Source organism: Ambystoma mexicanum, chromosome 2p (assembly GCF_040938575.1).
Source record: "Ambystoma mexicanum isolate Mex_15411 chromosome 2p, UKY_AmexF1_1, whole genome shotgun sequence".
Classification (NCBI taxonomy): domain Eukaryota; kingdom Metazoa; phylum Chordata; class Amphibia; order Caudata; family Ambystomatidae; genus Ambystoma; species Ambystoma mexicanum.
This window is the reverse complement of record NC_090923.1, coordinates 591,113,204-591,130,347: the sequence shown is the minus strand read 5'-3', so window position 1 is coordinate 591,130,347 and position 17,144 is coordinate 591,113,204. Positions and strand designations below refer to the sequence as shown.

Below are 17,144 nucleotides of genomic sequence, written 5' to 3'. Positions count from 1 at the left end.
GTGCGTCAAAGTATCGAGAGTACCAGCCTGATCCTCTATGCTCAGGTTTCACCTCTTCCACGACATCCTTCAACAACAGGGCCCTCAGTTCCTCCTGGATCTCTTGTTCCAGTTTTTGTGGATGGGGTGAAAGGGTGGTCTGTCTGGTGGCCTTTTTAGAAATGGTAGACAGTATCTCCAGTTAACGAGCTGCAAGGACCAGGCGTCAAAAAGGCTATGTTCTTGCACCTTTCCCAGTGCTAGGAGATTCTACCTCCAACCGTAGAAAGATGCGGGGAGAACGCAAAGGCGCAGTCTGGAGGTGATCTGCCGATTTCGCTATGACCCTCCACAGCCCATGGGAGTATTTAGCAAAGGCGCAGGATGCATTAATTGCCTTCAGGGCCAATCTCCCTGACGCAAAGATTTTCTTGGCCAGGCCATCTGTCTTTTTAGACTCCCTGCCTGAGGTAGAGGCAGAAGGAGAAGGAGAAATTACTTACTGTAATGTTCTTTCAATGGATTCCTCTCCAACATATTCCTTATCAGATAGATATCTCTTCCAACGTCAGCTGCTCGGAAAACATTTCGACAGGGGACTTAGTGTATCTCGACTCAGCCGTCGATTTGTCTTGACTCGATGCAGCGGTCGTCGACTCTGGACGTGATGTTGGTTGTCGTACATATACTGTGCCACTATGTCCTTGTACCTCAGTTCCCCACCTTTTTTCCCCCACACTCGGCCGCTGCAGAGGAATACTAGAGGATCCGGTTAAAACAGCCGCAACTGATAGGAAAAAAGGAAACCTAACACGTGTTTGTCTTTTGTTAACCAGTTTATTTTTGGGAGGTTCGGGCCGCAGATAGAATGTGGCACCCAATAAGAAGTCAAAGGTAGCCTCTGAACAAGAGGCCAGCTCTTTTTCCGAATAAATTAGTTATCGACTGCAGGCACTTTCATGGTAGGTTTGGATGGGAGGGTGATAAGTCCTCTGAGAGAGAAGAATCCATTGAAAGAACATTACGGTAAGTGTACACTCATCGCCTTATCAACCCTAGATTTAGACTAAAAAGTTCAGGGGTGGGGATGAGCTTCCCAGTCATAGCCACTAGGAACTGGAGTGCCCCATTGCACAAGAACAATTATATTGGGTTTTCCGTAAGCACCTTAAGACTTTGCTATTTGGCCCGTATTCGACCATGGTGACACTCCTATCTCAACGAAATCGCTACTTGTTAATGAAGAATCCTATTGTCTTATTGCAGTACTTTTATCTTAATGAAACTGCTACTTGTTAATTAACTACCATATTATCTTCTTATGTTGTTGTAACTTGTGTGAACAGTGCCTTGATGCCTATGGGTTTAGCGCGCTGTATAAATGAAAAGGTTAATAAATAAAAGTAATTCCTCCTTCAACTGATTTCTTTTCTCCAAAAGAATCCTCATCAGATAGACTCCCCAAGCAGTATCCGTGATGGAGGCGGGTTGAAAGTCTCAAAGGAGGACATTTTGCAAAACCGCTCTCCCAAATGGAGCGTGAACTCCACGGGCAACATCCAGGCAGTAGTGTTTGGTTAAGGTATGCAGCGATGACCAGGTTGCCGCCCGGCAAATGACCCTCACCGGTACTCCCCTTTGCAAGGCCGAAGAGGCTGCCATCCCTCTAGTTTAGTGGGCTCTGATGCCGGAGCTAGTTCCTTCCCTGGATTGTGGTAGAATTTTGAAATGCAAAGCGGGATCAACCGCAAGATGGTTTGCTTGAAAAACGCCAAACCGCTTCTAGCCATGGAGAAGGCTACACATAGCTGGTCCACCTTCCTAAACTCTGCCATGCTGGGAACGTAGAAACTAAACAACCTATTCGGGTCGAGTCTATGGAACGGCTCCCCCTCGTTAGAACGGTCAATGGCGGGTAAAAAACAGGAAAGTCAGTGGCCTGGGAAGGATTAAATTCAGATACCACTTTGGGCAAAAACTCTGGTCTTACTTTCAGGGTAACTTTCTCCCTAAAAAAAATGAATAAAAGGCGGCTTGCATGACAAGGCCTGCAGATCACTAAATCGTCTAGCCCACATGATGGCCACTAAGAAAGCGGTCTTCAAATTGAGGAACTGATGGAACATGAATGCAAATGCTCAAAGGGAGCCACCATAATGAAGATGAGAACGAAATTAAGGTCCCAGTCTGGAACAATAAAGGGAACAGGCAGAAACGTATGCACAAGGCCCTTCAGGAATTCGGTTATAACTGGGATAGTAAAGAAAGACCTTTGATCTGGATAACTTTTAAACACAAACAAAGCCGCCAAGTATCCTTTCACTGTAGTGACCTGAAGTCCTGACTAGGTCAGTACCAGAACGAACTCCATCACTGTAGTGGTGGGGCAAGAGATAGGGTCAATCGGGTGTTCCCTGCACCACACCTTAAATCTTCTCCACCTGCACGCATACCGCGATCTTGTTGACGGTCAACGTGCAGGGTTGCCAGACATTTCGTCGAAAAAAATTGGTCGACCAGACAAATGGTCGAACCAATTTGGTCGAAAACCAAATGGTCGAAATTTTTTTTTTTTTTTTTTAACCCTTTTTTTTTTGGGGGGGGGGGTCCCCCTCCCAACCCCCTTTTTTTCTCTAAAAACCCCTTTTTTAACTAAACGAAAACCCGAAAAATAAATATATAAATAAATAAAAAAAATCGACCATTTGGTTTTCGACCAAATTGCGTCTACCAAATTGCAGTCGACCAGTTTTTTTTCGACGAGTTCACTGGACACCAACGTGCAGCCAGTAGCACCTCAAGTACCTCCTCAGAGAGATCCCAGTCACCATATCTCATCCTCTCAAGAGTCACGCATGTAGGTTGAGTGACTCTGGGTTCAGGTGTATTACCCGACCTTCCGACTGAGATAGGAGATCTGGGCGTTAAGGCAACCAGAGACGTGAGGCAGATGGCAAGTCCAGGAGGTCCGAGTAGCATGTTCCCCTCGCCCAGTCCTGGGCGATCAAGATCAGAGTCGCTTGAAACCTCCTGAGAACCCATAGAATGATGGGAATCGGAGGGAAGGTATGGTGGAGACCCACTCTATAAGGAACGCATCGCCCAGTGCGCCTCTCATCAGAAATTCCCTCAAGCAAAACTGCTTGTACTTCCTGTTGGACTTTGTGGCAAACAGATCCACCGTTGGGGTACCCCACTGAGCGAAGATCTCTTCTAAGTGCTCTGCCTGCTCAGAGCGTCCGCCAATCCATTGTAGGTCCCTGGCAGATGTGTTGCTGAGATCGAGATCTGATTCCCTGAAAGCCAGAACCTCAGCTGCATTGCCTCGCTGCAAAGAGGAAGGGAGCGCACACCTCCCTGCTTGTTCAGCAGTGCAAGGCCACTGTATTGTCCATCATAATCAGGGCATGCTTCCCATTGATAGAGTGCACAAACGCTTTCAGGGCCAACCCAATCACTCTCCAGTCTGTTGATGTGCCACTGGGCTTTCATTGTGGACATAAGGCCGATCACCTGCAAATCCTCACAGTGAGCGCCCCAACCCTGCAGAGACGCATCAGTGAGCAACCTAACCTTGAGCCACGGAGGCCAGACAGGTTCCGCGCCATCACATTCTCACTGCTGGTCCGCCAAGAGAGATACTTGGCCACTGACCTGGACACCTTTAGAATGTCTTTCAAGGTGCCGAAAATAGACCCAAGGGGAGGAGGAGGGAAACAGCTGGCAAGGTAGTGTGGCTCTGGAACAGTTCAACCAACTGTCTGACACTGGTGACTCTCTCCTCGGGTGGAAAAGCCTTCCACACCCGAGTGTCCAGGATCGCTCCAATGAACTTGAAACACTTGAGTAGAGGCAAGTTATACATGCCATATCATATAATATCTGAAGCCTCTGTGTTGTTGTTGTGTGAGACTTCTGTAAGTTTAGGGAGAAGCCCAGCCTCTGGAGTAGTGAGCAAGTGTCCTCGAGATGCGACGAAACCTGCTCCGTCGACTTCCCTCTGAGCAACCAGTCATCCAGGTATGGGAACAAATGGATCCCAGATCTCCTAAGGTGTGCCGCGACTATCACCATTAGTTTGCTGAAAACCCTTGGAGCGGAGGTCAACCCAAAGGGGAGCACCTTGAACTGGAAGTGCTTGTCCCCTATGAGGAATCTGAGGAATTTCCTATGCTTTTGGTTGATTGGCACATGTAAATATACATCCTGAAGATCTAGCGACACCAGCCGGTCTGAGAGCGTGGAGAATATCTCTCAACGTCACAATCTTGAACTTGCCCTTTCTCAGGAACTTGTTCAAGGCACTGAAGTCCAAGATGGAACAAAGTCCCCCCATTTCTTGGCTACTAGGAAATACTGGGAATACCAGCATGATTCTCTCTGCTCGGGAGGTACTTCCTTCACGGCACCCTTCAAAAGGTGGACTCACAGTTCTTCCTGCAGCTCCTGCTCTGGTTGCTGAGGAGGAGGGGGTGTTCTGTCCAGAGGCCTATTTAGGAAAGGCAGACAGTAACCCCATTGGACGAGCTTAAGGGCCCAGGCATCGGAGGTAATCTCCCGCCATTGGGGCCAGTGCTCGCCTATCCGTCCTCCAACCGGACAAACAGGGGGGGGGGGGCGAGGAATTAAAGTGGCTTTGAGGCTGGAGCCACCCTAGCTACTGCTGCCGCTGTCTGCTAGCTTCTGGAGGCCCAGTGCCCATTCTGGAATGTGAAAAACCCTCTGCCCCTGCCTGGGTTGCAGGAGTAGAGCTTTCATGACAAAGAGGACATATCACCTGTATCGTCTTCCCCTTGAGGCGAAGATGAAGGCAGTTTTAGGCAGCTGCAGAACAGCTAGGCCCAGAGACTTGGTGGCAAGCGTTGAGTCTTTAAACTTTTACAAGGACTTGTCGACCTTAGGGCCAAACAGATTCTCGCCATGAAAGGCGACGTCCAGCAACTTGTTCTGGATGTTGGGCAAGAATCCTAACGTGCCTAGGTACGGCTGTCTCCTCAAGACAGTCACCGACCCCATAGACCTTCCGACGCAGTCCCCGACGTCCAGGGCCCTCTGAAACGACTACCGGGCCACCTCTTGACCGTCATCCACAATTCTCAGAAGGCCCTCCCGCATTTCCCCTTCGGGAATGTACTGAGTGGCTTCCCCAATAGTCTTCCACAAGCCAAGTGTGTACGTCGCAAAAGCGCAGGATGCGTGAACTGCCTTAAGGGCCAAACTGCCAAACAAAAACACCTTTTTGACTAGGGCGTCAACTTTCTTCCCTTCCCTATCCATAGGGAGTATGGACATGGATGTGGCTGGCCTAGTGTTAACAGTACCCGCCTGTACCACCAACCCCCTCCGGCACTGCATTAGTATAGAGATAAACTGTGTCTCCCCTTGCCAGCCTATATTTTTTAGTGAATTCGGAAATTCGCTGGGGCAGTGGTGCATGGCCCCTGCCATAAGGTGGCGATGGGATTGGCAAAAGCACACTGAAGAGCATGGCCCGCTCTGTGAAGGGTCCTTCCTACAGAATGTCTGAGGTCGTCACCTGGCAAGGTCTGGCTGGGGCACTCCAACCTAGGGTATCCACCACCCTGTCCACTGTGGCACAGGTATTTTGCATTACAATGCCCATAAGGAGAGTTGTCCAGGCCACTGGCATCATGAAGGCCCTCAGCCAAGGAGACTGATTCCGCGCCTTGATCAGGGAAGAAATCCCTGCCTCCAGAGCCAGCATAAGGAGTGTCGAAGGCCAACGACATCTAGTCGTCATTGTCGGCAGGGATTGTCGCCATAGTGTTGAAAAACTCGGTTGTCGATTGCGGGAATAACTAACGGTTGGATATCAGCGCTTCGATGCCAGGGATGCACTGGCAACAATCGGCACCGAGTCTGAGGGCTTCGACGACAACGCGGTCTGCTTGGGGCCAGGTTTAAAGGTCACCACTGGCGCCTGCTGCTAAGGGATGATGAACGTACCCGCAGCTGCTTTCTGAAACATATTGAGCCTGTGCTCTTTGAAAGCCTCCCACTGGACCCTGCATGTAGACCCTGCCACCGATTACCGGGTTTGTCAGAGGAATCGGATCTGTGTCTACGTCAATGATGCGGTTTCTTTTTATGGGAGGAGGAGGAGGAGTGGCTCAGAGATTATGATCTCTATTTTGATTTTTTGAATGCATATCCTCTTTTTCATGAGTGGGCTCCTCAGTCTCCAAAGACCGGACAGTCGAGCGGGATGGGGATTTAGATTGAGGCCAGCCTACCGTGAGTTTCGCAGCCCTCTTTCATAGCGATTTCGGGTTCATTTTCATACAAGAACCACAGTCCTCAGTGACATGACCGACACTGAGGCACCACACACAGACGCTGTGTGGGGCTGTGATGGACATCTTGGAACTGCAGTCCTTGCAACATTTGAAAACCGACACTTTGGGAGTGGACATCATGCCAAAATCCATCAGTTGAATATTCTCGTGAGAGAGTTGTTCCGTGAGCAGCGTGCAGGGTGTGCGGAAATAATGTACTGAGGTACGGGGGCATAGTGACGCAGTATATGTATGATGACCAACATCATGTCTGGAGTCGCCGACTGCAGCATCAAGTCAAGAGGGATTGACGAGCAAGACGAGATGTACTACGCCACCTGTCGAAATAATTTCCGAGCAGCTGGTGCTGGGAGGGATATCTATCTGATGAGGAATCTGCAGGAGAAAATCAATCAATTGAAGTTGAGTTTCCCAGTCACGTAGAGTGGCGTTTTAAGTGGGACTCCTTTGTAGCTGATGCAGTCAGTCTTGAACATGAAGTCACAATTTATAGAAAAGCCAAGAGATTTTGCAGTAGTTGAGGTGCGAATAAGTTGAGCTCCATGTCAGTTAGCCAATTTTGGACTTGGTCATTCTTGGTGGAATTTGTTAGGAGACTGAATTCGGTCTCTGTAGGGTTGAGCTTCAGGAAGGCACTTGACATCCAGGCATGGATGATGGATCGCCAGTGCTTCAGTCGATGGATATAGATGATGCAAGTGATTTTCAGATGAAGCTGTGTCCAATCTGTGTATTGGTATGTCTTGATGTCAGTGTTTGCAAAGAGTTCCCCCAGTAGTTCCCATGTAGAGGTTGAAGATCAAAGGAAGCGGGGTGGAAGGTTGTGGAACTATGTACGTTACTGGGCAGTGCTGTATCTGTTGGTTCACATCTGGTCAAGTTGGTCTCTATTGGAGAGGCGAACGACTGCAGAACCATTACTTCAAAGCTAATGAGTATGGTGAGGATGTTGAGGAGGGCTTCATGGTTGACAGTTTTAAAGGCAGCAGGGAGGCTGAGGAGGACAAGCACTCAGTGGTCCACTTTGTCCAAGATGTGGAGAGCATCATTAATAACTTAGATTGCGATGGTTACTGTGCTACATGGTAGATGAAGTATAGACTTTTTTGAAGAGCCATCGCGTCTACGAAAATGTTCCATACCATGGCAGCATATTGCCTTTTTCTTTAAAATATGCATTGGCAAAATGGAGAAATTACTTACCGCATATTCCTCTTCTTGGTAGATATCCCAAAACTCAAAACATGCGCCAGTCTGCAGACCTCACCTACGCCAACATTTTGAAAAACATACGGATTGGTGTACTATCAAAGGAGGCGCAGTCTACCCTCAATACTAGACGCATCTATGAGCTGTACAGACATAAAACATGTGCTACTGATGTAACGGAACAATTAGCTCAGAAAAATGTCAGCTGTATGTCCCTAATGCCAACTCTAGCAAGCTGTGCACAATTTAATGCAACAATGCTGAAAAAAGAAAAACAACCACTAGTGAAAATTCATGCCACAGACAAACTGGAGATACGCGGTATGACAATACCTATGTGTCAACAAGGCATAGCACGACTAAAAACCTCAGAGAATTCGATCTCCAACATAGCTGGTTTGGAGAAAACTTTAAAATTATGTGTCAACTGTAGAGTTATGCTAAAGCGTAACATTGACGTAGAGCAAGGTTTAGTTAATGGAGCACTTGGTACAGTTGTTGGCTTCCAGACATACCCACGGGACAACAGCATTCAGTTCGTGAACATCAAGTTTGACAAACTTTCAGAGGTTAAAAATATAGGACGCACAAAGGCTTGGTTCCTTGTTTTCAAAGACATGTATGTACGCAGAGAACAATTTTCTCTGTCGTTAGCTTATGCAGTAACTATTCATAAATTGCAAGGTCTAACCTTAGATCAAGCATTGATTGATATTGGCAGCACAGTCTTTAAAGAAGGCATGAGTTACATAGCACTGTCACGGCTACGTAACTGGAAGGCTGTGTCTAGCGACTTTTGAAGCAACTGCAGTCAGCGCAGACATTCCTTGCATCATAGAGTACAATAGACTACATGCACTGTACACACCCCATCTGAAAATGTACACTATTCGTCAGAAACCGAAAGGTTTGAAAGGAGGCTCATTCAATCAGAAGTTGTAAATGATTTGGCAACCACCAAAGAAATTGAAATCAACTCATACTACAACTACCAAAAGCACATACAAAAGGAGTAAAAAAGACAAGACATACCCAACTCCATGGACAAAAAAAAAATGTGCCTTTTCAAAGAATCCACGTACCCTTCCATCAAAGTGATCAGACGCAGAAGTACCTGGTCCATTCAAATTTTCCAATACAACAGATGTTAATTGCTATGCAAATGTAACAATGAATCTTCTATTCCAAATGCCAGCAATCATTTATTTAAATGGCGCAGACCAGTTGTGTTTGCAAATGCTCATCCTTCACAGAAATGCAGCAAGTAATCCTGACACCAGTTACAGTCTCTCAGGAATAAGGCAAGAATTGGACTACAGTGCTGGAATGGTGAAATTCACTTTCAACCGACAAGAAGATCCACAGGAATTTCTAATGTACTTACTACAAATACTGTAAAGGAAAAACATACGCATGAATGAAAACTTTCACATTTCCTACATGTGGAAACATACATGCAGTCTGTGCAACCATGTCATTCAGGAACAAGTCCCTAATGAATGCTTCGTGTATGTATCAATACCTAACTGTGACTCTATTCCATTTCAGTAACTGATGCAAAATGCAAACCATAACATATTCTGTACGTCATGCAATTCTGATAATCGCTCAACGCTACATATACGCTCACATAGTCAATATGTAATATTAATGCTCCTAAAATACAATGCCGATGGAACCAAAAACAACTGCAAACTTACTGCCTTCAAACACGGACAGGTTTCACTTGGCAAGAAAACCTTCACAACAGTAGCCATAATCTACCACACAGGCGACAACCAGTGGAGGCCACTATACTGCATACATTACAAAGCAATGCTCATGGTGGGAATGCAATAATACTTCCATCATTCCAAAGCAGAGATTACCTGCAAATGCCTACTTAATATTCCTGGAGCTTAAATGTGCTAATTGATGTACAAACCTACTATACCTTACTCCCCAGCACCAACCAGTACCTTCGTAAGCGGACCAAAAAATAAATTCCTACCACACTGTCGACCTAAAGCAACTTACTATACAGAAAGCATTGAAGAAATGCACTTGAGTGTGTGTTGGACAATTTCATCCCCAATGAACCCAATGAATACACTCACATAAACAGTACGTGGGCACACATCACAGTAGCAGTATTTTCCACAGGATAAGTCAAAGGGAAAGTACTAAGTATGAGTGTTCAAAACTATCCTCAGTAACCTCTGAAACCACCATGTACGCAAATCAGTCACCAGCTGTCTAAGAATAGTCATACAACTGCAAGACATATTTTTTGTATTTTTTTTTTTTAAATGTTTTTATTGGTTTACTTACAAACCTTTAAAATGAAGCCATTCTTTATTACTCATTACATCTGTTTACAATGTGTTCATTTCTCAACTCACAGATTTATCTTCTGTTATTAAGGTCTCAAAAGACACTGTTCTGAGGCGCAGATTAGCGTGCCTAGAGCAGTCAAGAATATATTAGTCCAGTAGCCGCTTTTCAATTATCGCCAAAAAGTATGTCAGAGGCAATATCAGTTTCATTGAACATTTGTTGCCACCAATCTTCCGCGTTAAGAGACGGGTGAGATTCGCTCCAAGAGCCCAGGTATCGAGTTCTTTCTGTTCGCAAATTAGTGCAAAATAACACTAAATGTTTTAAAGTTTCAGTTTCTTGTGTGCACCAGCGACACATCGGATCCAAATCCGCGTTAACTGACCATGCTCGTAAGCGTTGCTTTGTTCTGAACGTGTTAAGTCGGAAACACATGAATAACCGTCTAGCATTTGGATCTGGAAATTGATCAATGTATTTTTGCAAGCTGTTGAAGGCACGGGCCTCAGGTGGGACCTCTGTCAGTGAATTAGATGCGCCCCTTTTAGTGCAGGTCAGCTCCCAATCCATCCGCCAGATTTTCATTTTTGCTGTGTCTTGATTGCCATGAAGCAACTCTGGAGAAATATCGTATTCTGCCATCAAATTTTCACATCGTTTGAGCCACATTGCCATTACACCTAGAGCTGATGGAGAGGCGCTGTGAAATATTTCAAATTGCGGAATTTGTTCTCATGCTTTTGTTTTCCGATATAACGATAGCAAGTTCCAACAAACTTGTGCATGGATGGATATTAACGAGAATTCATATCGAATGGAGGCTGTCGATATTCTTTTCGGTAAACCTAATACTTTGGTCGAGTAAATGTTCTCAAGCGTGGACCAGACCTCCCAAGAGCAACCCAGGGCATTTTCAGCCCTGTACGTTAGTACTGGTATTACCTTTTGTTGATAAAATCGTAGCACAGCTTTTAGGGAGAACTTGCCAAATCTCTTTTTTAGCACCAGGGCCTGGATCGCCAGTTGTTTACATTTGTGTTTTGTCGCCATTATCCATGGTTCATCATTAATATAAGAACTAATAGTCATGCCAAGGTATTTTACACTGGATGCTATCTGCAGCTTTTCATGTCCCATAGACCAAGATAGGCGCATTTTCATGTCGTGACCTCCCCCCTTTGAGGTTAAGGACAAGGATTTCACATTTCTTTGTATTGATGAGCAGACGATTTTTAACCACATATTGATGAACTGCGTCGATTTTTCTTTGCAAACCAATTGGTGTTAAATCCAGCAATATGAGGTTGTCAGCGTATAGCAGCCAACTCAGGTGGGATCTATGCATTTTTGGGGGAAAAGATTTTACCTCCTCAATGGTGATTCCAATGTCCGATATGAACAGACTAAATATCGCAGCTGCCAAACGACAGCCCTGCTTAACTCCCTTGAATGTTTTGACCGGTGCTGACAGGGTGCCAGATTGATCCAAGCGTATCCTGATAGAAGTGTCAGTGTGCAGTGCTTTTATTGCCGCCATTAGATCTTCCGGGCAGCCCCACGTACGCATTTTGTTCCATAGTAATCCCTGATCAATCGTATCAAAAGCATAGGAGAAATCAATGAAGGCGAGATATATTGATTGTTCAGCTCTTATCGCCTCCATTTTCAATAGATTCAGCAGCAGCAGGTTCAGCGAACAACCAACCTGCTTAACAAATCCAGTCTGTCTGACATCTACATGTTTTGAAATTGTGGCCCATTTTACTAGTTTAGATTGTAACATGGTTGCATAGATCTTCCCTAAAACGTCGAGGTAACACAACTGGGCGGTAGTTTTTTGGGCAGGTTCTGTCGCCTTTTTTAAACACCGGCACAATCACAGCAGATTTCCAAGACTTTGGTTTCTGACACTGGCCATTTACTCTTTGAAAAGGAGCCACACAGACATCTGCCCATAGTTCTGGCTGTTGCTTGATCGTGTAATTTGTTAAGCCTTCTGGACCAGGGGCACGTGAATTATTTGCTTTCATAATTATTCTTACAATCTCGTCTTTGGGAAAAGTTAAAGCCCATTTTTTGGTAGTTGGATCATATGAGTTTGTAGGCCTTGCGTTTTCTTTATATAGCTCATTAAAGTGAGCTGTCCATGCTGTTTCCGATACTATAGACACTTGTAGAGCCGCTTGAGGGGCTTGTGTATCGTTAATAATATTCCAGAAGGCTCTAGTGTTCTTGTTTAGGCGACATTCTAACATTCGCTCTGAGTCTCTTTGTAACATTAAATTTTTATGTGCTCTGATCCAATTTTTGTATCTTTGTTTGGCTGCCTTTATCATTAGTCCACATGTGTCTTTATCAGCAGTCCGAGCATGGCGAATTGTCCGTCCAAATCAAAACAGTGAATAAGTTTCCTGTTCGCATGTTTGGATCCACCATTATTTGCTTTAAAGTCGGCCAATAAATGTGCATATTCGAGCGTGATTCCACCTTTACAATATTGGTTCGATATCTGAATTACCTCGTCTTCAGCTAGCCTCAGCCTCACTCTACTTGATTCTACTTTGATCTTCTGTGACCATTTTACTTTAGCGTTTCCCACAATATTCATGAATTCCATGATCAACATGTCGTGGTCACTATTTTCCTTTTGGCACACTTTTAGTGTTTTCACACGTTGATGGAGATCCGCCGATACAAAAATATAATCAATTGTGGATCCATGATTCTCACGATTCCATGTCAGAGCCGGTGGTATGTCTCCTAATGTACATCCATTTAGCATTTGTAAATTTCTTGCACTCATTTCCTTCATCCATTTTGACGATAGATTTTTAGTCTGAGGTGTCTTCAAGTTAAAATGATCGATATTCAAGTCACCGCAGAGTATTATATTGGAACCCTTTTGTTCTACAAGTAGGCGATCGATGATGGTTGAGACTGCATCGATAAACTCTTGTTGCCCCGCTCTTCCGTGGGTCCAATACACATTTATTATAGTCATTTGTTCTGTTATTTGGGACTTGTCGTTCAGTTTAACAATCGTAGACTCTTGGATGAATGAAGAGTGATTTACTGAATTGAGGATGTCAAAACCTGTCGAGCTTCTTACCAAAGTTATCAAGCCTGCCATGGGGTGCCCCTTTTCTGGGAGTATGGCTGGATTTACAGCAATCTGGAAGTCTAATACCATTGGAATTGCACTTAGCCAAGTCTCTTGTAGGCAAGCAATGGATAAGTCACCCAGCCACACTCTGTTAAACAGATGACCAAAACCTCGCGTGTTCCAAGAACCTAAGGTAAGATACTGCGGGGCATGTTCCTTCTGGCATTATTGTGGTTGATTGTTGTTTAACGTTACCGCCAGCCATTTCCAGTTTTGAGGTGTTTCTTGGGTGGTGTTGTTTAGCAGGGGCTTGACCATCGATCCATCTGTTTGTATTTGGCCTTGTATAGTTATACTTATTATTTTTTCTAACTCGTCTACTATTTCTGGACTTCGATCTTTTGCAAACGAAACTTGTTTCTTTCTAGTGGTCACCATGTTTTGCTTCAGCACGCCATCTCGGACGTTGTTATGGGATGACATTGTTGGTTTTACAGACGAGTTTGAGGCAGCATTGCCCAATCCCAGTGATGGTAAATGCGAGCTGAGTGTACGCTCTGGGGTATCAGATGTCGTCTCACGCTCATTTATTTGTATTGTTGACTGGGTGTCTTGTAACTTATACACGTCAAAACCCAAGGAAAAGAGAGAGACATTAGCGTCCAGAATCGATGTAGCTATTAAAGGCGAGCCTATATGGAGCACCACTTTGTCATTTCGCCGCTCGTCTGGAAATTCAATGATATGCAGATCTTCAGTGTTGATTGAACGTAATCCTGGAATAAGGTGTAATAATTTGATGATATTGCTGCGATTTAAGATCAGGTTGGCAAGCGATTGTAACCTCTCAACCATTAGTCTGACCCGATGTCAATGCCCTCTACCTCTGGTTTGATTCCTCCTAGGTAATGTGGGGTCGGCTTTATGATCTCTCAATAGTTGACTCCAATCTTGTTTGTCAGATGACTTTGGGTGGTGGAGTATGACCCTTTCCTCGCAGCCTTGGGGTTGACTCACCCACAGGTCGCTCGCACACTGATCGTTATTCACCTTCTTTGTAGTTCGCTTATGAACACCTCTGTGTATCTTTTGTCGTTTATCCTGCATTGTCTGGAAGATAGGATTCTTCATTTGTGGTCTCGCAGGTGAGGAACTGATTCTTATGTCATTGCTGACGCCGGGCGTTTCCACTGATGGTTGTGATGCGGCTAGACAAGAGGCTACTATGTCTTGTGTGGTTGCTTTATTTCCAATCACTACAAGTCTGCCCCCAGACAACTTGCACGCCACTTCCTTGTCCGTGGGTGTATCAATACTGGATTGTTGTTTTTCGCCATTAGTTCTAGAGGACTCATCAACATCCTCATATTCATTGTCGTCATAGGTTGACATGTAAAGCAATTCAGATGGAATTTCGTGTTCCGCATCACCGTTAACATTTGAGACGTCTCTCATTTCAGTGAGCGGCGTGTTTGTGGCAGGTTGTTTTATTGCTATGTTAGACAAATGATTATTGTTTTCATTTGCTAACACATGCACAACTTTAATGTTTCGAAGAAATTTCCGCGCTCCATTTAGTTTATTCCCTTTCTTGGCTGGTAAGTTTTTAGTTTTCCTGCTTTGTGGTGCTTTAGGTAGTTTTCCTGTATTTATACTTAGAGGTATTCCTTCCTCCTTGTTGAAAATAGGGAATAATATTGGAGCTGCAGCCTCCTGAGGAAGTGTCTTTAAAGTGGATTCCACTTGAGTAATTCCATGAGCCGGGTTTGCAGAACTTCTCGCTTGTTCAAAAGCAGTTTTAAAAGACACGTCCACAATTTCGATGGTTGGTGCTGTCGATTGACTTGGTGTGTCAGTACACTGTGGCATGTTTAATTCCCTGGTTGGTTGGTTGTTAGGCCCATTGTTATTGGAATTCGAGGTCATAGGCACTGTGTTCAGTGTTTGTGTGTGTGGTATCACGATGGCGGATTTAAAGGTGGTCTGCGACTGATTATCCGTTGTCAAGGGCTTGCAACCCGGAGACTTTGCGCAATTGCCGTTATTGGCCGTGGCCAGGGCTTCTCCCCCCTTAGTTGCGCATTTGGGATCCTTAAATCTGTTGGTGTGCTCAGCGGGTAGTGTTCTTAGTCTATCTTGTTTAACGCAAGTGCTTCCATTGCGACTTCAGCAAACAGCTTTTTGTCAATCGCATCATTAATCCTTTGTTCAGATAAAAGCTTATGTCCAACTCTCAAGTTGTTTGCTGTTGGTTTGGCCACATATTTGTTCCACATTTGCAACCTTGGAGTTTAATAGGGCCACAACTGTTGTTAAGTCTCTAGTTGCCTTGTGTAAACATTCGTGCAATTTTGTAAATGGAGACAAAGAGATGGATAGTGTGGATAATAATAGTTCTTGCAATTCTCTTAACGGTAGTGCCGTAATTGACCCTGATCCATGTTTCAAGGCTTTGGCGCAGTGGGGCACTCTGTCATCACTTCCTCTGTTATTCCTAATTTTAGGAAAGGGACGTTCCATGAGGGAAGAATCGGCCGTCTCATCAGAATCGGTCTCAGACTCGTCGTAAATCGGCAATTGTGGAATTTTAGTTTTTGAGGCACTGCAAATAATCGCCCCTTTGTTAGTAGAGCAAAGCCTTTTCTGGGACAGAGTCGGTAAACCAGATAGGTCAAGGGGAGTCCCAATGTATTCGCCTTTTTCAGATGATTTTGCGCATTTGTAAGGAATACTCAATAATGACTCTTCACAAAGGTCAGTAATCTTCGTGTTATTGCGTTTCAATGAAACCTTCAACCCTCCATTCTTATTTGTCGGTGTTGTGTCGCAAACATTAGCCTTACAAGCTTTGTTCATTGCAAGTAGGTTTTGAAGCACATTGTTTGCTATTTCCATTGAATCACGTCGCACTTCATGATAACTGGTTATGGCCAATGTTACAGGGTCTACCAGCATGCCTGTTATTGGACCAGGATTATGTTCTTCAAACCATCCCCCAAGTATCGCTTCAACCGGCTTTAGCTCAGTCAAGCATTCTGTACCGCACGCTTTGTCCCCTGATGCGTCCAGTAGAATAACGGACGTGCAGGCACTGTTCACCCCAGGCGAGCTGGCTCTCAATGGATGAAAGATGCAGGCTTGCACATCGACCGTGCTGCGCTCAACTGCATCGGTCTGGCATGTTCTGCATGCCGGTACCTCCCGTCCCTCAGGACGTCCATCGGAGCACACAACCGAGACCTCCAGCAGTTCAGTCGGCGTCTCTGCGCCCCTAGCTGCCACGGCAGCTTCGTCGGAGTTGCTTGCCAAAGGTAAAGATCTTTGAGTTTCAATACAGATAGTTTTATGAATGGTGTTTTGTGTTTCGTATGTTTTGGATGTGTCCGTAACTTCAGTTACAAACTGACGATGCACCATGAGGTCCGCCGGGTGGCTTTTCGGCCTTAAGTCGTGTTGAGTAGAGGTATTAGCAGCAAAGACCTCCGGGAATACATCTTCCATAACAATGACAGCATTAGCGTGTGATGTAGATAAAGTTGTGTTAGCTACTGTGCGATTTTGATTGTGTGAGTCCCTCAATGACTTCACATGTGGACGCGCATGAATAGTAATGGTTACTTTATTTTGCCGATCACAGTGAGGCACTGTGTTCCCCTTAGCTTCCGCAATGCACTCACGTTTTGTCTGTGCGCGTGTTTCAACGTAGCTGTAGATGTAGATGTGGTCGTAGACAGCTGACTTGATTTCGTCCCGTTCGTCATAGTTGTCAGAGTTCTGCCACGGCGCCACTCGCCAAACAGCCCAACAGCAACGTCCTCAGTCTTTTGCACCTCAGGGCTTAGCGCCGCAAGGGCGTAGGAGGCGGCTTTTTGTACCAGATGACCGGGTAACTAGGTCCAGTGGTTAAAGGTAAGGGCACACGCACCTCCTCTGTTCCTCCAAGGCAAAGAGTAAATATGCAGCAAATGGATAGCGAGTCTGTGTTCACTCCAGCACACTCGCCACAGCCCAACAGCAACATCCTCAGCCCTTTGCACCTCAGGGCTTATGGACCGATCACTACGTAAACCCATAATGGTACACTATTACTTCAGAATGTACACAGATGTGCAAGTAGCAACAGCAATGCACAATCTTCTAAACGTACCCTTTAGGAATGGCACATGTAAACAGTTAGAATACGCCACCTGGTATCTAACTGCAACCAGAATACTAAAATG

General features: G+C 45.2%; 1 protein-coding gene across 5 annotated transcripts in view; it reads right to left on the bottom strand.

Moving 5' to 3' along the window:
- Window positions 1–17,144, bottom strand: part of FANCD2 (FA complementation group D2) — a 2,923,540-nt gene that overhangs the window by 376,208 nt on the left and 2,530,188 nt on the right. The gene's annotated exons all lie outside the window — the stretch shown is intronic.